This window comes from Mesoplodon densirostris, chromosome 11 (genome assembly GCF_025265405.1).
Source record: "Mesoplodon densirostris isolate mMesDen1 chromosome 11, mMesDen1 primary haplotype, whole genome shotgun sequence".
NCBI classification, from domain to species: domain Eukaryota; kingdom Metazoa; phylum Chordata; class Mammalia; order Artiodactyla; family Ziphiidae; genus Mesoplodon; species Mesoplodon densirostris.
Window position 1 is genome coordinate 85,991,977 of NC_082671.1, and position 26,021 is coordinate 86,017,997.

General features: G+C 40.5%; 1 protein-coding gene across 3 annotated transcripts in view; it reads left to right on the plus strand.

Moving 5' to 3' along the window:
* FGD6 (FYVE, RhoGEF and PH domain containing 6) overlaps window positions 1-26,021 on the plus strand; it is a 109,949-nt gene that overhangs the window by 9,905 nt on the left and 74,023 nt on the right. The window lies entirely within an intron of this gene.

A 26,021-nucleotide genomic window follows, 5' to 3' on the forward strand; every position in this document is an offset into this window, starting at 1 on the left:
GTATATGAGAGAATGAGTGAAAGAGAGGGAAAGGAGGTAACTGGGAGCAGCTTCCTTCTCTCTCCCTAGTCACAAAGGGAGCCTTGGCATTGTACTTAAAGTGTTTTGTGTTTAACACGAAGTACACAGTACACAGACTTTTTTTTTTTTTTTTTTTTTTTTGCAGTACGCGGGCCTCTCACTGCTGTGGCCTCTCACGTTGCGGAGCACAGGCTCCAGACGCGCAGGCTCAGCGGCCATGGCTCACGGGCCCAGCCGCTCCGCGGCATGTGGGATCTTCCCGGACCGGGGCATGAACCCGAGTCCCCTGCATTGGCAGGCGGACTCCCAACCACTGCGTCACCAGGGAAGCCCCACAGACCCTTTTTGAAGTCTTCATATTCTTAGGTTACTAACTTCAAGCCTTTGAGTGCTTAGGTCTTAAAATAGGACTTCTGTAGAAATAGTAACACATGTGGCACATAGTAGGGGCTCAAAAAAAAAGGATTATTGGGTGAATTGAATAAATCAAATTATTAAGCAAAAATCGCATCAAGTACAGTAAATTGTTGTTTTAACTTTCAGATGGTCTCCTAGCGCTTTTCTTTACTCAGTCCTCTCTGCCCTTCCTCCTTCAGCCCATAAAAGACTTACCTTCCTTGTCTGACTTCCTTTTCTCATATCTGACTCCAGTCTGTTTACAACTGTCTACTCTCTGAATGTTAGTACCTAGGCAAAAGCCTCTCCCTTGGCATAAACATTTCAATGGAGAGTGGAGTTAAGTATCCAACTTAAAAAAAAAAAAAGTCTTATCTTCATGCCTGCTCTTCTCACCATGGAACAATTTTGTTGGTACTGCCCTCCTTTTAACAAGTTTTTGTGTATTATTTTGTGTGTGTGTATGTAAGGAATGAATTTGGCTTCTTTGTGACATACTACTATCCTTAGCTAAGACGGAGTTTTTCCTTGAAATTGGAGGTTTGGCCCTTAGTGTAAGTTTCCTGTTGGCCCTCAGGCTTAATCTGAAGGGTTTGTCATTATCTCTAACACAAGCTGTAAACTTCTAGAAATTGTTCTTATGCCTTTAGGGCACTGCTGCTTGGGTGGGGGCAACCAGCATGGAAGGGGTTAATGTTCACAGCCAGCCAGTGCAGCTGGATGGCATTCATAAGGAGGGTTCTTTCTCAAGGCCACAGGAAACCGAGGGCGGCTTTGGACAGGTTGAAGCTGTCAAGTAGGGCAGCCTGGTGAGGAGTGGGTGAGCTCTGCTTTTGAATTTTGCTTTCCGTGGAGATTTTTGTTTAGGCCTGGAGCAGGGAGGCCTAAACTGGCTTGAGATTCCTAAAATGTGCCAGCTGAATCAAAAGCCTTCAGTCATAGGGCCATACTAACAGTTTTGCCTGGGAGGTTGTACCTTTTGTAAACAACATCACGTAGAAAGAGAAAGCAAAATTCAAGCCTTCATGAGGAGGACACCTGGCCACCCCAGAATAAGGTAAATGAGAAGTGGGGCATCCGTTTCAGGTGAGCTGAGTGGATCCACGTGGAATCCTGTTTGGGAATATGGCTGTTGAAAATATAGACCTGTGTTTTAGAGTAATTAACTCAAAATCCAACACCCTAGTTTTCTAAAATGATAAGAAAAAACACAGATGAACCCTGTTTAAGATTCTTCTGCTGAAGTAAATCAAGAGAGTGTCTTTAACAGTTTCTTAGGCCTCGGGGAAGAGGTTTTGGATCTTACAGAGGGGACTGATTCACAGAGACTCACTAGTTTTACCGAGTCTACATATATAACCAAGAAGATTCTGGATTAGTAAACAGACATTTGCCAAGCTTGGGGGAGCCCATGTGGTCACCTTCTTTAGAGTATAGATGTTTCATGAATCCAACTACTTAACATTTACCAATTTATAACAACGTGTTTATAACTTATCAGGAAAGAATTGCAGGCAGCCCCCAATTCCAAAAAGGATTGTGTTCTAAAAGTTCATGATAATTTGGAACTCAGAATGTGTTTTCCAAAGAAACAGTTGTGGAAATGGTGGTAAAGATCCCAGTTTAGTCCCCCAATTATATTAACCATTACTGTACTGGCTTCGCCTTCCCTCTTCCCAGGAAAATTCTTCCTCTCTGTGCTTTGTGCTGATGCAGGAGAGTTGGCCAGGGTGGAGTTGAGCCACCGGGATGTCAGTGGAGCAAATCTGCTGCTTCTGAGGCTACAGGGTTTGTGGAAAGGGTGAGGTGACTAAGGAAAAATGAGGAAATTGGGGGCTGGGCTTGCGGTGAGAAAGACTGTAAGGCACTGAAGCCACTGCGAGTGATAAGGAGAAGGGAAGGGCTGGGTGGTTGGGAATTAGGATGCAGTGGATTTGCTTTCCCTCTTTTCTTCTTTATTATTCCTATCCCTCCCCTTTCACCCTCCCCAGTCTCCTTTGTCCTGAGTGGAAGAAACTGGGGGAGGGGGCCTGGATGGTAAGGAGCGGCACTAGGAAGGCTGAACGGCCAAATCTCAAGGGGAAGGAGGGTGAAGCCAAAGAAACATAGCTTTAGGTCTTCCGAGCGTTGTCATCATCGGGCCATCGCTCTGGGTTCTCAGAAACAATTTTGTCTGAAGTAAGATTGTGAGCCACTTTGGAGTATTCCAGTGCGTTTGGGGTATACTTAGCCTCTTCCTTGATATGTTTCAGACATAATAAATCTAAAACAGCTATCAGACCGTGGGCCTTTTTCTCTCACTGGCATGCAGGTGATGAGTGCTCATTTACTACTATTATTTAAGAAGTGTGATTTCCATAAGGAAGTTCCTCAAGTTTGGGCCTCTGCTATTAAAGAGTTAGGGACAATTCGCAAACTATTTGTGTCCAAACATTGGAATTTTCCTCTTAAAAGTGTAGTCCATTTCTTGATTCTATAACCAAGAAAAATTTTCCCTGGAAACATTCCAGGTTTTTCCTCTGTTATTTTAGTTTGTTCTTATTACAAGCACTTCAAAGAAAATGTGTGGTAATTGGGTTTTCCTGGGTAACGTAGCAAGTCCTCAGTTTATTTACTGCACAAGGCTGACCATGTGTCAAGCACTGTGCATTCAAAGGTGGAAGGGGGTGCTACTCCCTAGGAGTTTCTGCCCAGTGAGGTGGCTCAGTTATAGGACACACGGTTTTGGTAATCTAAGCTTTGTCTGAGTTATATCCCTCGCAGGGTGCGTGACTTCACAGAGATGGTGACACTTGACCTAAGGCTTATAAAATGGACATGATTGGATTTGGCATTTAGGAGGTCATTTTCTAACCTGGATAAGAGCAGGTTCATTGTTTGTTTTCTCCCTATTTTAAACACAAAACTGGACTTAAAGAGCTGCCGAATGGTATTTCAAGTCTCAGATCCCATTATGGCATTTGTGTCATAAATCTTCAGACCCCGTCTAGAAGCTGTCTCTCTTGGGTTGCATTTACCATCTCGTGGTATTGTTGGATTTTAATATAATGATGAAATTATAAATTAAGAACCCTAACGAGCATTTCCATGGTTGTCATAGCACCAGTGAGATTAAGCTCGGTTAGAAGGTGAGGGTTGGGACTCATGTGTCTCAACAGCAGCCCTTTCCTGTAAGTTATTTTCAGCATCAGCTCAGGAAATATCAAACATTTGTATGGCTCTTTAACTCTGTGTTTCTTGTGTTGGACCCATAGCCACACAGGTTTGGCAAATCTATTTGTTTACATACTTACCCTACATTTGAAACTGTGGATTTTATTTCTTGGCAGTAAGGCTTTTCTTTTTTCCTTTTAAATATGTATTAGGAATTAGTTAAAGTGCAGTATTTTGTCCAACTATATTACTTTGGTCTCATTCTTGCCAAAACAGATTAAGTGATATTTTATCAAATATATATGTTTTTAAGTGATAGAGCATCACTTTATACTTTTAGAGTGCATATTTTTAGCCAGAAATGGAAAAACAAACATCCTACATTGTGATTGTGTGTACACACACACACACACACACGCGCATCCTGTCTTCCTTGGTAAAAATACATTGTTTTGAGATAGCTTATGTTTGCACATTTGGGGGAAAAAAGGTGGCATTATTTTTTGAGATAATTGATTGGTTATCCATTGCTAGGTTTTTATTAAATTTTGAATAGTAAAAATCAAATATGTATTTTAAAAATTTAGCCAAGGTTCTCATTTTGTTTTCATAAAATTGCAATTAAAAATTAGGGCCTCCCTGGTGGCGCAGTGGTTGGGAGTCCGCCTGCCGATGCAGGGGATGCGGGTTCGTGCCCCGGTCTGGGAGGATCCCATGTGCCGCGGAGCAGCTGGGCCCGTGAGCCATGGCCGCTGGGCCTGCGCATCCGGAGCCTATGCTCTGCAACGGGAGAGGCCACAACAGTGAGAGGCCCGCATACCGCAAAAAGAAAAAAAAAAAAAAAAAAAATTAAAAAAAAAAAAATTATATCAGTGATTTTCAAAAATGAAAACACTGAACAAGGAGGTGGAGCTGGGGCACAGGACCATGGAGGTCTGCCCAGTGTGGTGTATCTTGGAGTGGCTTTTCAGCATTGCGTGGTCCAGCTGGATCTGACCCTCCAGGTGACAATGACACACACATAGCCCTAACAGTTCGCAAGTTGGGAGAGGGGTATAGGTTTAAATGCAGGTGGTTTGAAGGAGGTATGTTTAATAAAGGCTTTGATTTAATCTTGAAAAAAATTTATATCAGTGAGATAGAAATTGCTTTGCAGAATGAGATTCTGACCTGTTTTCTGGAGAAATGTTCCCAACATGAACTTTTTGGGAAAGGGCAGATGTGGGAAGGATGACAAAGAGGGCCTTCATTCTTTTCCCGAGCATTTTTAATTCCTGTAAGGACCTGATAGATAAAGATAATCAGACAATCCATCAGTCTGTGAATGGATTAATCATATAAGTCAGACGTTTGGAACCTAATGAATTTTTGCAGTAGAAATAACCAGAGTAGGAGTTGGGTTCCCAGCCAGCCCACAAGAGCATCGTTAGTATATGAAAAATGCAATGGAAAGTAACAGGAAGTGAGACTGGGACAACAGCATTACAACAGAACAATAAAGTTAAATAAATCGTTTTTATGACTCTTAAATGCTGGTGTATCCAAAGAGGAAAAGGTTAATGTGTTGATGAGGAAAATATTAAGGGAGGAGGGAACAGGATGAAGAGGTGGAGAAGATGACCTTTGGCTCACCAGTCCTCCAGGTGGTTCAGGGGAATTCCAGGTGCAGGCTCCTGTTCAGACATAAGGGGATGAGTATATTCATATTTCAGGTATTCATAAGTAATGCCTGTGCTTGTGTGATACTTTGGTAAGCTTTCTGTGTTCTCCCAGACATTTCTTTTAAATGCATCATCTTTTCATGGAGTTGCATAGATTAATTTGGTATTTAGGGAAAGCCCTTTATTTAAAAAATAGACATGTTTATATGAGCCTGTTTATTTTAATACTTTATCGAAACTATATTAGGTACAAAGAGAAGGTCGAGTCATGGTACTTTTGGGTGTGGGAAGCTACAAAGCAGCGCTGACCTTTTTATTAAAGACTGAGTTTAAAAGTTAAGTTCAAGAATGGAACTGCCGAATTTCTTCTGGGTGGTATGGAAAAACTACTTTGGTGGTTTGGTCTGGGTCTGGTAATTGTGGATCTGTGGAGGGAAAAGAGTATTTGCAAGTAGTTTTGACATCAGGCAAAGACAGCCTATCACCGGGGCTATAAAAATTGGGTCTGTAAAATAGACTGTCCGTGGAGTAAAGTACTGTGATAGTATTTCCAGAAAGGACAGCCGTGTCTGCAGTTTTCATTCAATTTTCTCATCCCTTCTTATTTGCATGTATTATAGATCCATTCTGGTTCCATGTAAGTGTGAATTGGAGTAAGGCTGTATTAGGTGTTATTACCCTTTTATATATAAAGAAACGGAAGCATTGTGGTGGTGACTTCAGGAAAAAGGGGCAAAGATGGAAATGCAACTGGATTAGTGGTTCTGAGCCCTAACGTTCAAGGGTCTGTTTACCAGACTATCCCATTTATCAAAGTGTTTTGGTTTCTGCTTCAGGAAAGGTAAAATAATAAACACTGAACAAAGCAAGTCAGTTTCCCCTGAATGTTTGGATAAAAAATAAAAGGAAAACAAACACATTTAGCCTTTTTCTGTTTGAAATAATATAACTGCTTGTTCTTTTAGCTCCTGTGGATTCTGTTGAAAACTTTGTTTTACTTAGATCATGTATTTTTTTAAAGTCAGTTTCTTGATAACATATAACAGTTGATATACTTTGGCATATGTTATTATCACTTGAAACATTAGGAATTAAAGTATAGACTTGGTTTTTAATAAACTTAGAATAGCTTGGTTTTTGTTTTGTGGGGTTTTTTTTTTTTTTTTTTCCCCTTAATCTGATAGGCAGTTCTGATTTGAATTGCATGGCAACTGTAATTTCAAATCCAGGAAAGAAGATATAATGAATAAATAAGGAGTAACTGGTAACTGTTTTTTCCCCTCTTTCTGTTGGTCTTTAGATGTATCTACAGTCATAAGTAAACAGAGATTTCAATTTAAATGAGTAGTTTTTTCACTACTTAATTTTTCTTTCAATAGCTCCACTATTAGAAACAGGAGAATAAAGCACAGTTCCTCTCTAACGCTCTGTTAGGTTGCGGGAAGGACTCCGGAGAGGGGAGGGAGGGGTAAATAATGAGATCGTTCACTAGTCCAGGTATGATTTATTAGCAAAAGTTGGAGTGAAGACATTTAAATGAGGGCCTTTGGGATAGTTTGAAGAATTTGGAAAGGATGTCTTTTAGTGACTTTAGGTCAAATGTAGTCATAGAATCATTAAAGTTTAAAACGAAAGGAGTCATTACAAATCATTCAACCCAGCCTCCTCATTCACTGATAAGACCAAGCACAGCAAGACTTGTTGACTTTCCCCACACCACAGAGATGGGAAATTGCAAAACCATGGTTCCAACCTGGTGCTTCAAAATACCACGGTTGCCACTTCTAACGCTGCTGTGGTAGCATTACAGAGACCACAAGATTTAGAAAACTCAAGTGATCTTAGTTGCAAAAAGTTTCAGGATTGCTTGTACCATTGCCTTTTTTTCTCCTGCTATGACAGATATTGTTCCCCCTATCAGGAAGGAGAGCTGCTGCACAGCTGCATATGAGCACAGGATTATATGACTCCTATTTTTTAAACGGTGATTTCAGGGAGGTTGAGTGTCCAAACTAAGCGGAAACTTTCAGCCAACAAATATCTGTTGCTGCTAATATATGTTAGTATATTAGTATTTCTTCCCTTCAACTCTCTGATTCTCACCATCAATCCAGTTTTTTCCCCACTTCACCGAAACTTTATTTATCAGCCAATATCAAGGATAAGAAATGCTGTTAACATCAGATAGCATAGATTCCATGTTTAATAGTAACAGCTACTATTTACTCCGTATTTCTGACATGCTAGGAGCTCTCACAAGAATTATTTAGTCCCTATTATCCTATAAGATAGAGATTATCTTCTATTACAGGTGAGGAAACTAAGACTTTAATGAGGTTTAGTAACTTGCCCAGGGGCACACATGATATTTAGATAAACTCAGTATGGAACCAAGTTTTCTGATCCTGAGACATAATGATTTTAAATCAGAACATGTTCATATTACAGAGTTGTCTACCCAGGGGACCATGATTGAAAAAATATTACTGTCCCCAATTTGTTCACTGTCTAGAGGGAAGACACAGGGACACCTGCAGTGATATGTATAGAATTTAATGAGCAGTTTCAGAGGCTCTTTTCATGCAAAAAGAGCTTGTGAACTGGAAAGGTTTTATCATTAGGAAATAGATACTTCAGTCGTTGAAAATGGAAGTAACCATGCCATGTTTGCATTTGGTCAAATTAGTAGTGGTTACTATTCAAAAGTTAAAATGGTTTCTGTCATTTACCAGTTGCATGTGGACATCAATGACACAGAAAAGAATTATGCATGTCTCATATTTCCCCACTGATTTACATGACACTTGCTTTTTTATCTGTTATCCCAGTTCCTCATTTCATTTTCTGTCAAGTACTTTCTGAGCTCTAAAGCACTGTCGTTTAATATTAATTACTATTTATGGATTCCCCAAAGTAAATAATTTTGTAAGGCTGAAACACCTCTTATGATAACATAATATCCCTATTATCATAATGAAAAATTAGATTTAAGTGAATGGTAGGGTTTTTTCCCCAAAGAGGCAGGTGATACACTCTCCCTAGTTGAAGATTAGAAGAGGTAGGATTTCTGGAGCCTTTTGAGTTATGAAAGTATAAGACCTGGAAACTGGGCAAGAGAGCACATTCAGTTGGGTTGTAGGTTGAAAGAAATTCTTAGATAAAGCATTTCTAACATCATTGCTGGGACCGCTGACACGGGTCACAATCACTGACCCTCTCCACCTGCGGGCTGGCAGAATACCTCCAAGGGGAAACTGATTGAGATGCCTCTTTGTGACTTTTTAATTCAGCATCTATGTTCATCCTGTCTAGGCTCCACTAAACCTGGCTAGTCTTCATTTTAAGCAAATAATGCTATAAATCATATTATAGAAAACATTTAAATTCCTTCTGTGCACATCCTGCTGGAGATTTTAATACTGTATTGGCATAAAATAATTACAGTGCTTATTTTATAACAGACTTCTCTGAAGCAAGCCTGGTAAAACCTCTACTTGGCTGTTAAAGGTAGATACGTGTGTGTGAAAGTACTCAAACTGTGTTTCATGTTCAATATCCTATAATTCTAATGTTTAATGAATTTTAACTTTTTTTCTCTCCATTTAATCCCAATTAAAAATCTACCCAGAAATAGCTACACAATTGGCTTCATCATCAGGATGTTTCATTGTCAAAGGCATGTAAATCAAGTTTTTAGTCTACAAACGTAGATACATAGATGCTTCACTGCTCTACATCACGTGTTTGCCGCCTCTCCTCTTCCCCATGTTTTATGCTAAAACAGAAGATGGAGAAGGGACAGTGGAGTGGTACTGCTTTGAAGGCTTTTGTTCTAGGAGCCAGCTGAAATCCCATGGCCTCAATCTGCCACTTTTCCATGACTCCGATGCCCAGAGACTCCTACCTAATGACAGCTGCTTTCAAAGGCATCTGGTTCTCATGTAGACATAGTGACATTTTAACTGCTAGAGGGATATTTTCAAGTGATTTTATTCCCAAGTGGCTAATCAGTGACTTTAGAGAGAGTTGGGTTTTTACATTTCATTTTATAGAATTTTTATGGAGACTTTTAGTAAAATATAGGTTTTTACTTCTATAGAAATTGATAATCTTAATTTTCCTTTGGATAAACCAGAAACCAAATAGTTACTGTTACCTCTTATTATTCCCTTCTCTCAGGCTGGTCTCAGCATTTGGAAATTGCAGGAGTGAGGTGGAATCAGACTAGAAGTCAGAGAAATTAAGGACATTAATTTCCTATCCACAAGGAATTTACAATCTGGTTTACTGTTTTTTAATTGAAATTGTTATTGATATAACTGTAGATTCACATACAGTTGTAAGAAATGGTACAGAGAAAAACTAGCTATACTTTAACAAGATTCCCTTACTGGGAACATTTTGCCCAACTATAGTTAAAATAGCACAACCAGGATTTTAACATAGATACAATCCACTGACCTTACTTAAATATGCTCAGTTTTACTTGTACTCAGTGTGTGTATATGTATTTAGTTCTATATAATTTTATCAGGTGTGTAGGTTTGTATATACACAATCACAGTCAAGATACCATACAATCCCATCACCACTAAGCTGCTTCCTGTTGCCCTTTTATAACCACACCCACCTCCCACCTACCTCACTCCCCAATCCTTGGCAATCAATACTCATTTCAAAAATGTTATATATAATAGAATCATACAGTATGTAACCCTTTGGGATTGGCTTTTTTCATTTAGCATAATTCCTTGGAGATTCATCCATGGTGTTGCATCGGTAGCTCTTTCCTTTCTATTGTTGAGTAATATTTCCAGTTAAAGGACATCCAGTTAAAGGGCTATTTCTTACAAATAAAGCTATAATGGACATTCATGTAAAGGTTTTTGTGAGAACATATCTTTTCATTTCTCTGGGATCAATGCCCAGAAGTACAATTGTGGGTTATATGGTAACTGTATGTTTAGTTTTTAAGAAGCTGCCAAATTGTTTTCCAGAGTAGCTATGTCGTTTTACTTTCCCACCAGCAATGTGTGAGTGATCCAGTATCTCTGTATCCTCACCAGCACTTGGTGTTTGTCACTTTTTTATTGTAGCCATTCTGATAGGTGTGTAGTGACATCCCATTATGGTGCAATTTGCATTTCCTTAATGGCTAATGATGTTTAATATCTTTTCATGTGCATATTTGCTATTTGTATTTCTTCTAAGGTGAAATCTGTTTCTTCTGCCCATGTTCTAATGAGAATTCTGGTTTTGTGTTTTAAAGAATTATTTTGTAATTAAGCATCATTTGGTGGCCTATGCCCTGGATGATAAAATTCAAACTCCCTAGCTTAGTATATAAGACTTTTTGTGGTCTGGCCTTTCTAATCTCATGATCTTACCCATTTATATAAGACTGACCAACATTCCTAAACACCCTATTCCTTTTCATAGTTTTGTTCTACTACCTGACATACCCTTTCCCCCAGACAGATTATCTCTCAACCCTGTAGACCTTATTCAAAAGCTACCTTTCAAGGAGGTCTCCCCTTCCAAAGTAGGAAAGGTAACAAAATACCTCTACTTCCACCTATCTACTTATCCACCTACTCAGTCTGTTTTTCCTTCCAGTACGTCCTATTCCTGTCAGTAATATCTATTTATTTATTTGCTCATCTGTCTCACCTACTAGAACGTGACCTACATGAATGAAAGGCGCTTAATTTTTTTATTGAAGTATAGTTGATTTCCAATGTTTTATTAGTTTCAGGTATACAGCAAAGTGATTCATTTAAATATATATATTTTTTCAGATTCTTTTCCATTATAGGTTATTACAAGATGTTGAATATAGTGCCCTGTGCTATACCGTAAATCCTTGTTGTTTATCTCTTTTGTATATAGTAGTGTGTATCTGTTAATCCCCAGTTCCTAATTTAGCCCTCCCCACCCCCCAGTCCCATTTCCCCAGTGGTAACCATAAGTTTGTTTTCTATGTCTGTGAATCTATTTCTGTTTTGGAAATAAGTTCATTTGTATATTTTTTTAGATTCCACATATAAGTGATATCATATGACATTTGTCTTTGTCTGACTTACTTCACTTAGTATGATAATCTCTAGGTCCGTCCGTGTTTCTGCAAGTGGCATTATTTCATTCTTTTTTATGACTGAGTAATATTCCATTGTGTGTGCGTGTGTGTGTATATATATATATATATATATATATATGTATACACACACCACATCTTCTTTATCCACTCGTCTGTTGATTGGCACTTAGTTTGCTTTCATGTCTTGGCTATTGTAAATAGTGCTGCTGTGAACATTGGAGTGCATGTATCTTTTCAAGTTATGGTTTTCTCTGGATATATCCCCAGGAGTAGGATTTCTGCATCATATGGTGACTCTATTTTTAGTTTTTTAAGGAACCTCCACACTCTTCTCCATAGTGGCTGTACCAATTTACATTCCCACCAACAGTGTAGGAGGGTTCCCTTTTCTCCACATGAAAGGCACTTAATTTTGTTACATTGCTTTATCCCCAGTGCCTAGAACAGTGCTTGGCATACAGTAGGCACATAGTAAATGTTTATTGAAGGGCTGAATGAGCAAGTGAATTTGTGGATACTTGTGTTGCCACTCCCTTCCATAGCATACTGCCTGGCATATCCTGTTTGTATCATTATAAAAGTAATAGCTGGGCTTCCCTGGTGGCACAGTGGTTGGGAGTCCGCCTGCCGATGCAGGGGACACGGGTTCGTGCCCCGGTCTGGGAGGATCCCACGTGCCGCGGAGTGGCTGGGCCCGTGAGCCATGGCCGCTGGGCCTGTGAGTCCGGAGCCTGTGCTCCTCAATGGGAGAGGCCACAACAGTGAGAGGCCCGTGTACCGCAAAAAAAAAAAAAAAAAAAAAAGTAATAGCTAACATTTACTGTATTGACTGTATACTAAGCAGTACAAGGCACACCTTTCCTTGTTCAGTGATTGCACAACACTAACTTGTCCTTCTACCAGAACTTTATTAACCTTACTCTTACCACTCCCTCCAAAAGAGGAAACATGAGGTACATGAAATATAAGAATAAATAGTGTAAGAGATTATAAGCACATTTGTATCCTTGGCCCCAGCACATTCCTGGCACAAGCCAGGTGACCATAGGTGGTCACATCTGAGTAAATAGTTGTCAGGTTATATATGCTTTTACTTGCGTGAGGTCAGAATCCAGCTGCATTTTGAGTAAACCAGGCTTCCAGAATGCACAGGAAACACCTGTTAATTTTGGAAAGCAATTACACTGATTTGGAGAATTACTGCTGTTCACTAAAACAAAGCTTCCTTGGAGAAGACAAGTGGAGTTAAAAGGCCTCACATGCATCTGTCTTTATTAATTACGTAGTGAGCACCCTTCCATGTGATGGATTGGTGACACAGGAAACATTCCAACTCTCATTCCACTAGTCCTTTTATCAAACCTGCAGAAAGAAGCCATGGAGTCTAAATTCCCACGTCAATCAAAAGCAGTTTTTAACAATTTCTTAAGTAGTACAGATCTCAAGATGTTCATATGCTATTCAGAAAACACAGACAATTGTATCACTAAGAAAATCAAAGTTTTATAAAACTCTTCTTAGATGAAAGAACTGTCCCTGTGTCTTACATGTAAAACTGAAAGTAAAAAAATCTGGGCAGTCTGTAGGTACCTTTGGAGGTAGCAAAAATGTACTAAGATATCCCAAAGTCAAGAGCCTGGTAAAGGGCCTGATGCAGCTTTTTTTTTTTTTTTTTTTTTTAAGAGCTGTCCACACAAAATTTACATAAAATTTAAAAACTCAGATAGGTCACAAGTAAAAGGATAAAGACTTTTGCTTATTACCCGGTTAAGTAGTTCCTACCAGACCGAGACCCAGCTATGCCACAGATAGCAAATATAATTTTTAAAAAAATGCACATACAAACTTAGAAAAACTATCCAAAGGCAGCAAGATTCTGAAGGCAAGTCAATACTTGGAAGTGGTTACACATTTTTCAGCTTTAGCTTGAGTGCTGGCTAAAGTCAGTGTATTGTGTAAAGGATAAAATCCTAAAAAAACAAAACAAACAAACAAAAAAACCCATTGTCTTTCTGGCCTAAAAAATCAGAGGCAGAATGTAAAGGCATCCATATTTGCTAGAAAATAAGGTTTTTATTTTTATTTATTTATTTTTATTGATCTTTGCTGCTGTTTTCTTTGTTTTTTAAATTATTTATTTATTTATTTATTTTTTTCACACACACGCTGTATTTTATTTTTACAAGAGATAAATAAACTGACACCAAGGATTGTAAATGGATGACCACAACAAAAGCAACAATGATTGCAATTACCAAACATGAAACACACTCATGCTATGTCATAATATTGACATTCAGTCCAGTAATCCTCCACTGAAACAGCTCCTTTACTTAGCAGTGAAAATTGATTTGTATATATTTTGGTGCAGTTTTTATATTGATATATATGGAGAAATGCTCAAACGGTTTAGCTACAGAAAACATGTTTTCCCTTATAAGGTGAATTATTCATAAAATTGTCTCAGGATTTGAACATCTGTCTGCTGGAATATATTATTTCAGATTCTTTGCTCCACTGTCTCCAAATAAAGTGTGTTATGAATCCCAGTATGGACTAGTTGGGTATCCAGATGGGAAAGATGTAAGAGTCTTACCTAAGAAAGTTATGAAATCTTTTAGAAAAGTATTAACTTAAGAAAACTCCTTACCTTTATCTTTTAGAATTCTCACTCTGTAACAGGTAAAATCCCATGTCTTAGCTGTTAAGAAGCTAGGTAAAAGATGCTTATGGACTTGCACAGATAACCTGTGAAAGCTATTTAATAGATTACATCTTTCCTCAATGTATTACGTACTGTTTCTAGTTAACAGGTACCTACTGCACGTTGACTGTGTGGTGGGAACCATATTTGAGGGAGTATAAAAAGAACTCTTAAAATGAAAACTATGAAGGTTTTAGTGAAGAATGTAAAATAAAGATCTAGAGGGTTAAGGTTTTCTATGACTATCAAAGAAATGGGTTTTCATCTTAATAAAAATGCATGAAATCTTTTTGTAGGACAAAATTTAAATTCTATAAGAATAAGAAGATACATCAGCTCTAATAGGTTCAAGAGTTTTTTGATGGTAAAATGAGTTTAAATATGTTTTTATACCCAGTTACTTGAATAACTGTTGATGCTTTCATACTGTAGGCTAAAATGAGATCTTAGCCATTTTCTGGAATGTGGCTTCATTAGATTGACCCTCGATGGTAGGAATTCTAAGCCACTTTAATTCATATTGAGTCCTTTCACTGTTAAGAAACAAAGTATTTTTGTAGGCTCTTCTGTACTCAACAAATTAATGTCTTCTCTGCCTACTCACTGCAATTTTGGCTCCAGTAAATATTTCTGCTGGCCTTTCTGCTAATGCTCTGTGGGTGGATCCATGAGTAAAATCTGAGTATGAACACAGGTGTTGGAGTTTATAGAAGCCTCCATGTCACTATACTTACCTGATGCTAAGGTAAAAACATTCTTTCTTCCCTGGGTTTGCCTTACAGGGAACTTATCTTTTTCTCTGATAGGGAAACACTAGACACTATAGAAGATTAGAAGTGTGTTCATTTATAAGCTGTCTGCAGGAAACACACTAAAAATCATTGCCGCAATCCACATGTCAGCATGGTCTGATTTCTTTTTTGCATTTTGGTGGAGGTCCAGATGAGGATGACTGTCTCCAGCCCATCCTTTCTCTTGCCTTTGACCTTTCCTTCCTAAGTATTAAAAAAAAAAAACTGTTTATGAGGAATGCTTGAAATAATTCAGATAAGTAAGCTTGGAGAAGGGAGAATGGGGGGTTTCAATCCTTTACATATTATTATTTTTTTAATTTTAAAAGTTATATAGAGGGGCTTCCCTGGTGGCGCAGTGGTTGGGAGTCCGCCTGCCGATGCAGGGGACACGGGTTCGTGCCCTGGTCCGGGAAGATCCCACATGCCGCGGAGCGGCTGGGCCCGTGAGCCATGGCCGCTGAGCCTGCGTGTCCGGAGCCTGTGCTCCGCAACGGGAGAGGCCACAGCAGTGAGAGGCCCGCATATTGCAAAAAAAAAAAAAAAAAAGTTATATAGAAACCTTTAAAAAAAAAAAAGTCAAATGTACATAAAGTGAGAAGTAAAATGCTCCCTCCTTTCCCTCTCATTGTCCCCCTACATTCCAGTTGAGAGAAAAGGGTTTTGTTTGTTTGCTTGCTTTTTAATATGGAAAGTTTTAGGACAAATGGAAAGTTTAGGGGTAGTTCATCTCTGTCCCCAGGAGGCTGTTGTTATCTTGGAGGTACGTGAGAAAGGCAGAGGCTGTCAGTCCTATTTCCCCCCTTGGCAGGAACAGTGTCTTCCTTCTTGCCTGTCACCTCAGTACCTAAAACCAAGCCTAACCCACCAGGAGCTCAGTAAATGGCCAGGGTAACGCACATCACAGATGGAAGAGCGGACGACACTTGGTCTTTCTAACCTGCTCCTTATTTTTCTCCTCTTCCCCTCTTTCCTGGTATCTTAATTTCTCCTTACTTCCCTCCTCTCTTCTTTTTTTGTGCTTTTAGCTAGTGGCTCAGAACAGAGGATCAGTGTTTTGAAGGGCTGTCTACTAGCCTCTTTCTGCTATTTAGTCCCATGTGAAAGTCTGTACGGGTACTTGGCTTTACATTGCGAAGTGAAGTTCATATTAGCAAAGAAATCAGCAACTTCATTCCATAAGTTACACTTGCTTCTTATGTCATTCGTAGGCCATTTCAGCCTGTTTGGTCTTTAAGGTTGTCATCATTGTGATCATTATGTACCAAAGAGGGATGAAGCTATTTATTTATTTATTTATTTGGCCGCAAGGCATGCAGGATCTTAGTTCCCCGACCAGGGATCGAACCCATGCCTCCAGCAGTGGAAGCGCAGAGTCTTAACCACTGGACCACCAGGGAAGTCCAAAGCTAGCTTTTAGAAAGATACTTTAAAAAGTATCTTGAGACCTAGCAGGATACCTTTAAGTCATTTGTGTTGGTGATGGAAATTCTTTTATAAACAGGAGACTGTATTGTGATAGGCGTGAAACCATTATTATTCTGAGCTTTGGATCTTAACTGTACAGGTAGTAAGCTACCACAAAGAAGCAGTGAAATTAAACATGGAAGCCCAGGAGTGACCTGCAAAACCACAGCTCACATGATCTCACTGCAGGAGTTCTTTACTCAGACGTGTGCACTGGAGGAGTTCTTTACTCAGAAGTATACTCTGGTGATGAGCTGTTTCACATGACTGATAATGCAGAAGCTTCTTTCTGCTGTCCTTTTTGCTACAAGTCTAGACTTCTAAGTGTCTAGAATACTAATTTATTTTTTTTAATAATAGAGATGACCCCCTAAACATATATATGAGGAGAAAGAGAGTACACACGGCAAGTGAGCTTTCTGTGTCTCAGGCATTGTTAGAGCATTATTTGTATTAATTCATTTAATCCTCATAAAGCCCTGTCAGGTAGGCATTATGATTATCCCCATTTTATGGATGAGGAAATGAAGGCATAGTGAGGTTGTCAGTTTCACTTAGCTAGTAAGTGGCTGAGCTAAGATTCAAACAGGCAGTTTTGCTCCAAAGCAGAGCATTTCTAGCATCTACTTCTAGAATTGTATGAAACTATGATGAAATGTTTGTGACTCTGTTAGAAGTGAATCTGTTTATCTCACTTCTTGAATGCATGTTTATTTTCACTTTCCTTCCGTTTTCTCTGACTCTGGCTTTAGAAGCTTGGGTAACAATTTTGATAGAAATGTTGTGATTTTTTTTTCCAATCAAGGGAGTTCAAAATAAGCAAGAAGCTGGTCAACAGTGTAACTAGTGGAAAGATACACTGATACTAAGAGTGGAGGACAAAACGCATGTCCTTTCCTGATGCTGTCTGCAGCCCCTCAGTCTTGGAAAAATGGACCTGTATTCCCAGTATACTCTGAGAAAGAAATGGGTTCCGTATGGGTCTTTGCGGTTGTTGATGATTCATAGCGGTATAGGGTAGACCTTTAAGACAGTTATTTTGTGGATAGTGTCTGAGGAAGAGAAGTGGTAAATAGAATTGTTCATGTATGGTTTTATTTATTTGTTTATTTTAAATTTATTTATTTAATTTTTGGCTGCGTTGGGTCTTCGTTGCTGCACGTGGGCTTTCTCTAGTTGTGGCAAGTGGGGGCTACTCTTCGTTGCGGTGCGCAGGCTTCTCGTTGCGGTGGCTTCTCTTGTTGTGGAGCATGGGCCGTAGAGCGCGTGGGCTTCAGTAGTTGTGGCGCTTGGGCTCAATAGTTGTGGCTCACGGGCTCTAGAGTGCAGGCTTGGTAGTTGTGGTGCCCGGGCTTAGTTGCTCTGCAGCATGTGGGATCTTCCCGGACCAGGGCTCAAACCCGTGTCCCCTGCACTGGCAGGCAAATTCTTAACCACTGTGCCACCAGGGAAGTTCCCTCATATGTTTTTTTTTTTTTTTTTTTCTTTTTTGCGGTATGCGGGCCTCTCACTGTTGCGGCCTCTCCCGCTGCGGAGCACAGGCTCCGGACGCGCAGGCCCAGCGGCCATGGCCCACGGGCCCAGCCGCTCCGCGGCATATGGGATCCTCCCAGACCGGGGCACGAACCCGTATCCCCTGCATCGGCAGGCGGACTCCCAACCACTGCGCCACCAGGGAGGCCCCTTCATATGGTTTTAAATAAGGAAGTGGACTGATTTATTCATGAGCGATAGTTTAACCCTCCCCCCTGTAGCTACTTACGGGCTCCTGAGAAGCCTACTATCTTTTTCTCCCATGTCAGTGGGAAATCCGAATTACAGGTTGTGGTTCCTGTTAGAAAATGGGAACATTCAAGTAGGCTTGGATAAAATAAGATCTAGGACCCTAAGCAGATGTCCTTTTGGTTTAACTACTGGTTTCCTTGTTAATTCCCCACTATTTTATTATAGTGGAGTCTGTATGTAATGTAACATTTAATTTTAGGTAACATGGACTAGGTCGTATTTCAGTAACACATAACAGTAATACCTTTAACTTGAGAATGGCTTGAGTTTATCCAGGCAGAGTCTGTTTAGATGTATATGCAAAGTATAATTAGGTATTCATGAAGCTAAGTTCGTATACCTTTCGATATGATTTCTCAGGATAATCCTATCAGAAACCACCAGTGCACCTGCTTTGTGCTTAAGGATCCCAGAAAATGGCACCCTCTTTGGTGGTTGTTTTAATTATGTCCTATTCACTCTGTTGGTGAGGGAGGGTCGAGGCTGGTCAAACACATGACACTGGACAGATGAGATTGATAGCAGTTTGTCGGTCACACGCACCTTAGGGGAGGAGGACATAGCATGCCACACAGGGCCACGTGGAGGTTGCACTTGGGGACAGAGGGAACCACCAGGGGCTGTAGTAGGCACACTTTGTACTATCAAGAGGGTGAGGTGACCCTGGTTTCCAGGGGAGGATGTGATTGACTAGTTTGACTAAGGAATTAAAATCCTCTACTCGGGGATAAGCCAGAGCAGTCCCCGTGGTACAGAAGGTTGTTTGGCTTGGGGACCTTATCTGAGGGAGCAGAGTGGGAAGAGCAGCTTGTACGTAGGCCCTTTGGGCCCTCTTGGTTCTCCCCAGATGTCAAGGCAGAACACCATAGTGGTTTCATACTGAGGCACAATCAAGAGCATGGGCAGAGGGCCGGGTCATGTTTTCCAAAAGTCTCACCACCTTTTCAGTGACTTAGGATTATGATGAAGAGACCGTAGCAGAAGCAATGTGGTGTGTGATGACTGACACAATGATTGACACAAAAACACGTGGCCACCCTGTTAGAGACGGCAGTCAGAGGGTGAGCTGTTCACCTCTTCCTACTCGCCGCCCACTCTCACTCCCCTAGCCTGACTCCCCCGCTAGGGTCCCTGCTCTAGTGTTAGAACTTGATAAAGCCAAGGGGAGGGGTTGGGTTTGGGTCCCCAGCTCCCTTCATGGATGGATGATGTCTCTTCTGTCTTGCCTGCTTGCTAGCCATGTTAGCAGGAGGAACCTCTTTCTAACTAGTGAATCTCCAACTTCTCATCACACGGAAATGCACTCGCCTCTCGCTCCTCATCACCCTCCACATCACTTCCATTCCTACCTCCAAGCCTTTGCTCACAGTATTTCTCCTCCAGTCCTCTCCCACTTAGGAGGCCTTTGCTCCTCCTTCCATTCACTGGAGTCCTCTCTCCCAAGTGCCTGTACCCTGCCATCTCTCTGACTGCCCCGGTCTGCATGGGCTACTTCTTTCTCTGGTTCTGTAGCCCTTAGTGCCTGTGCACTGCCTTTAGCATTTAACATACACTTACTTTTAGTTGTTCTCTTTTTAGAAAATGGTGCCTGCCTTTGCCCTACTTACTGTGATTATACTGATTCCTTTGGCCTTTATCAGTTTAATAAAGTTTCAATTAGCAGGTGAAAAGAAAAGCAACCAATAGCATTTACACTTTGAACATTATCTGTGACTAATTCTATTAGATTATCTTCATCCAACCCCTAAAAAATGATGCATAATAAGTCCACAGTAAATATTTATTGAAATAAATGGCATAGTAGTTTTATATATATATTAAATATTATAAAATATATATGTGAAAATATATGTATATAGGTGCAATAAATGTGTGTGTGTGTGTCTAAATATGAAGTGTCTGCGTGTATTCATCCCAACCTCATTATTTCTAGTGGCCTTTATTTGGTCTGGTACTAATGAGTTACACATTACATAATGAGGTAAAGAGAAGAAATGATGTTGAGTCAATATATAACTTTATTTAGACATTTTTAAAATTTTTCAACAAAATAAATACCATCTTTGCCACAATGAGAAAACTGGATTGGGAACCTGCTATCCATTTTACTTGGAGGCAATTCTTAACTCAGTAGAATGCTTTTCTATTTGTATTACAAATTTCTATCTATATTTCTTTTTTTTTTTTTTTTTTTTGGCGGTATGCGGGCCTCTCACTGTTGTGGCCTCTCCCCTTGCGGAGCACAGGCTCCGGACGCGCAGGCTCAGCGGCCATGGCTCACGGGCCCAGCCGCTCTGCGGCATATGGGATCTTCCCGGACCGGGGCACAAACCTGCGTCCCCTGCATTGGCAGGCGGACTCTCAACCACTGCGCCACCAGGGAAGCCCTTTATCTATATTTCTTGAAGAGCATTTTAAAGAATCATTCCTCAACCCACCTAAGAAAGCAAAATTGCTGGTAATTAAATGTTTGGTACTTACTTTAGCCAGTCCTTGTTTCAGTAGGCATGTTTATAACAATTTATTCCACTGTGGCTAGGAACAGCTCAGGCTCTAACCAGACACTCCCAGCTGAGCCTGAGGGGCAGGAGGGTCTGTTGGATTGTGATTGGCCTTGGGCTCCTTCTTTGTCCTTAAGATTGGACCAGGAACCCTGGAGGGCATGATCCTTACAGGCCAAGAGTTCTCCCACAATCCAGACAGCACTGCGGGAGATGCCTAATAGTATGGTGCTGTTTACTGTGGTCTCCTCAACAGTTGTGTGGTTACTCTGTGGCCCCTACAGACTGTTGAACAATCCCTTTACAACATCTTTTTCTCTTTTTAAAACTGTCAGCTGCCTAGCCAGAAGGTCAGTCCTCCTACCTATTATCTAGAGACTCATGCTAATGGCTTTCCTAAATAAGGCCCTACAGGCTGTAAGGGAAGGCATAGTCTATGTAACTTTCCCACATAAGAAGTAGTTAAAAGGGAAAAAATAAAGGCAATCTTGAATATGTGCAGACATCTGGGACTTCCCTGGCGGTCCAGTGGTTAAGACTCTGTGCTTCCACTGCAGAGGACACGGGTTCGATCCCTGGTCGGGGAATTAAGATCCAGGCCAGGAATTCTCCTACAACCCTGACAGCACTGTGGCACGGTCAAAAAAAAAAAAAAAAAAAAGTGCAGAAATCTAAACCTGGGGTGTGGGGAGGAAGGAACAGGAGTTTCTCTTTTTCTTCCTTACTTCCTTTTCTTTCTTTCTTTCTTTTTTTTTCTAAATATAATTCTCATCTCCCTGTGAAGAAATAAGCTATCTCTAAAGAGTTGGTGCTCTGAACCATCTTTTATAAAACTTTTCAAAGTTTCTGAGTTTGTGGGATGTGTGTGTGTGTGTGTGTGTGTGTGTTGTCTTTGAAAAAGTAAATAGAAATGTTTTTATTGTAAAAGCACCAAAGGGTAAATAATGAAGTCTCTGTCTTATCTCAGACCATAGTCTAAGAGGCAACCATTGTTATCAGTTTCTTCTGACTCTTTCTAGAGATATCTATCAGCATATTTGTGTTTGCCTGCCTGTGTGTCTACATTTTATATGCATACATATATATGTATATACACACATGCACACATATATGTGTGTTTTTCCTTTTTACACAGATGGATACACACTGCTGTGTGCCTTGACTTCTTTTTAATCTAGCAGTATTCTTGGAGAGCAACCTGTATCATTGTACATAGACCTATTTCATTTTTAAACAGCTGTTTAGTAATTCATTGTATGGATGTGCCCAATTTATTTAACCAGTCTCCTATTAATGGCCATTGATGAAAACTCCTTTTAAAACTGCTTATTTGTCCTTAAACCTTACTGACTCTAAAATCTGCTTACATAAAGTGGATGTGAACATCTGGGTAGGTTCTCTTCTACTTTAAGGAATTTTGAATTCCATTTGTTTTTTTAACCAGTTTTCAGAGTTTTTCCTCGATGACTGTATTTTAAATAGCAGCCTCAGGTACTTATCCTGATTTTGTTTTTGTCAGTAGAGTACAATTTTAAGAATCCTAGTAATAAATGCATTTCTGGGGAAGGGGATGGTAATGGTATTTATAAGGGTAGAAGTTGCCCCTGTAAAATTAAGCAGGCCTGTTTTTCAAAGTTCATCACTAAAGCCTGGTTTTCCTTCCTACAGAGTCACCCAAAGCCAGGTTTTTTGCTGTTGTTGTTGCTGTTTTTATTTGTTTTTTTTTTTTTTTTCCAAAGCCAGTTTTAAAATAATCCTCTAGTCTATATTTCAGGGAATACTGGATATTTTTCTGTGTTTTCTTTTTTTTGTTGTTGTTGTTTTTGCGGTACGTGGGCCTCTCACTGTTGTGGCCTCTCCCGTTGCGGAGCACAGGCTCCGGATGCGCAGGCCCAGTGACCATGGCTCACAGGCCCAGCCGCTCCGCAGCACGTGGGATCTTCCCGGACCGGGACACGAACCCGTGTCCCCTGCATCGGCAGGCAGACTCTCAACCACTGCGCTACCAGGGACGCCCTGTGTTTTCTTTTTTTTGAAGCCATAGAACTGCAACTTGCTAGTTTTAAAGGCTTGGTGGTTAACACCTCTAAAATTAATGAGCCAATGAGTAAAAACACTAATTGTGTACATTTTACACTGCAAGTTTTTGTTTTTGTTTTTACACTTCTTTTTGGTAACAAATTCCTGCTGTGCTATCCCTTATTTTAGTGATTTTATTTATTTGTATTGTGTGGGGGGGGGGTTGTTTTTTTTTTTTAGTGTGGACCATTTTTTTAAAAGTCTTTGAATTTGTTACAGTATTGCTTCTGTTTTATGTTTTGGTTTTTTGGCCGTGGGGCATGTGGGATCTTAGCTTCCTGACCAGGGATCGAACCTGTACACCCTGCAGTGGAAGGCAATGTCTTAACCACTGGACAGCCAGGGAAGTCCCTATTCTGTGGTTATTAATCAAAATGTTTAATTCCAAAAAGTTAATATACGTTAAATTATATATATATTTTTTTACTGAAATCAAGATAATAAAATCATTAATTTTTTAAATTAAAGTTTGCCCTAAACTTTAGGCACTCTAAGATACTGGGGTGAGGGGGTGGAGCGGAAGCGGGGGTGAGGATTTCTGCTCTTCAGCTGTCATAACATCAGCCATCTATAGTCTTACATATTATGGAAGCATCAGTGTTTATTTTTAGTCAAAGTAGTTAGTAATGGAGAAGACCTATCAGATGATTTGGTTTACCTCTCAGCGCAGAGGGTCACACTTGATAAACCTGATTTTTGTTGAAGTCAGATAAGTTTGTTTCAGACTCTGTGTTATTTCTTGGCTTTTATGTTCTGTCACCCTGGCTCTGCATGGACTTAAAGTAATTATGCAGGCTTCCCTTGTGCCGCAGTGGTTAAGAATCCCCCTGCCAATGCAGGGGACACAGGTTCGAGCCCTGGTCCGGGAAGATCCCACATGCCGCGGAACAACTAAGCCTGTGCACCACAACTGAGCCTGCGCTCTAGAGCCCGCGAGCCACAACTACTGAGCCCACGTACCACAACTACTGAAGCCCATGCGCCTAGAGCCCGTGCTCCACAACAAGAGAAGCCACCGCGATGAGAAGCCCTCTCACCGCAAAGAAAAGTAGTCCTCACTCGCCACAACTAGGGAAAGCTCATGTGCAGCAATGAAGACCCAATGCAGCCAAGAATAAAATAAATAAAGTAAAAATAAATTAAAAATTAATAGTAATAATTATGCAAGATCCTGCATTTGGAAAACATAAAAACATGACACGAATATATGAGTCTTGCTTTATTAGAGGATGAAAATGCCTGTGTAGGGCTGATTCCCAAGTTGTGCCATGTTTCCTGAAAGAAGTAGAGAGAAAACTTGCTTATTTTAGGGGTAGTTCCCAGGAAAATCATGTGAGTAGGGGGTAGAGAAAATTCCACATGTACTGCATAATTGAGAAGAGGACCTGAAAATAAGAAGAGGAATGGTTTTTTTTTTTTTTTTTTTTTTTCCTTTTTGCGGTATGCGGGCCTCTCACTGCTGTGGCCTCTCCCATTGCGGAGCACAGGCTCCGGATGCGCAGGCCCAGCGGCCATGGCTCACGGGCCCAGCCGCTCCGCGGCATATGGGATCCTCCCAGATCGGGGCACGAACCCGTATCCCCTGCATCGGCAGGCGGACTCTCAACCACTGCGCCACCAGGGAGGCCCAGGAATGGTTTTTAAATGGTTTTTTGTTGATTTGATGCATGATTTTCAACCTGACACTGGAATCTGCAGTTCCATAAGGGAATTGAAGTAAAAGAGTAAAAAGTTTTCTGGGGAAACTAAATAGAAACAATTTTCCAGTGAAAATTGTAAACCTATTTCATATACTTGGCATATTATAATACATAACTTATTTTTAAGTTTTTTTTTTTTTTTTTTTTTTTTTTTCTTTTTGTGGTATGCGGGCCTCTCACTGTTGTGGCCTCCCCCGTTGCGGAGCACAGGCTCCGGATGCGCAGGCTCAGGCTCCGGATGCGCAGGCCCAGCGGCCACGGCTCACGGGCCCAGCCGCTCCGCGGCATATGGGATCCTCCCAGATCGGGGCACGAACCCGTATCCCCTGCATCGGCAGGCGGACTCTCAACCACTGCGCCACCAGGGAGGCCCAGGAATGGTTTTTAAATTGTTTTTTGTTGATTTGATGCATGGTTTTCAACCTGACACTGGAATCTGCAGTTCCATAAGGGAATTGAAGTAAAAGAGTAAAAAGTTTTCTGGGGAAACTAAATAGAAACAATTTTCCAGTGAAAATTGTAAACCTATTTCATATACTTGGCATATTATAATACATAACTTATTTTTAAGTTTTTTTGCTAACTTTTCCATGGAGTGTTGTTCATCCTTCAAGTTTTCCTTGGTAGTTTTTCCCACTCATTCTGTGATAAATATGAAAGCAGCCAAAGGAAACACGTAATCACCAAGTCATAATGAGACAGCATTTGCCAAAGAATTTTGACATCCTGAGGACTAGCAGGTTCTGTTCAGTTTGGTCCAGGAGTAGAAAGAAGAGGTGGAGAGAGATGACAGAAGTTTAGGTTTATATGTTGTGACTTGGAAATGAGAAAGACACTTTGAAGGTGAGAATACTGGAATGAACTTCTTTCTTCACATTTGGGAGGAAGTACATGGAGTATTCTTTGTTTATGGGGTTCAGAATAAAATCACAGGCAGAGAGGAAAAAGATAACTGGATTTGTCAACAACTGAGAACAGGCTTCAGTGCTTTGAGCGCATTCTTCAGTTAACTTTGCTCCCCTTTTCCTTTTTGTGCCATCCTTGGCCTCTTTCCTCCCCTTGCTGGACTCTTTAATTTAATAGAGTTTCACAAGGATGTTTCCGTGGTGAACCCTGGCAACTTTTATGCCTGGCTTGGCACTGTGCAGGTTTTATGTTCCTAAAAACTCTTCGAGGAAATGGATTAATTATTTTTTAAAAGACAGTTTCTTTTGAAAATGAGATCATCCTTGATGTGACATCTTACCTGAAAGAGAAATTTGATGTACTTCCAGTATAAGATGTGCTGTTTATATACAGAAAATAACATAAGTAATTTTGGGGACTTCCCTGGTGGCGCAGTGGTTGGGAATCGGCCTGGCAGTGCGGGGGACATTGGTTCGATCCCTGGTCTGGGAAGATCCCACATGCCACAGAGCAGCTAAGCCTGCATGCCACAACTACTGAGCCCATGTGCCGCAAGTACTAAAGCCCGCGCGCCTAGAACCCGTGCTCTGCAACAAGAGAAGACACCGCAGTGAGAGGCCCGTGCACCGCAACGAAGAGTAGCCCCCTCTCACTGCAACTAGAGAAAGCCCGTGTGCGGCAGAGAAGACCCAATGCAGCCCAAAATAAATAAAATTAAATCTTTTGAAAAAGAAAATAACATAAGTAATTTTTTAAAAAA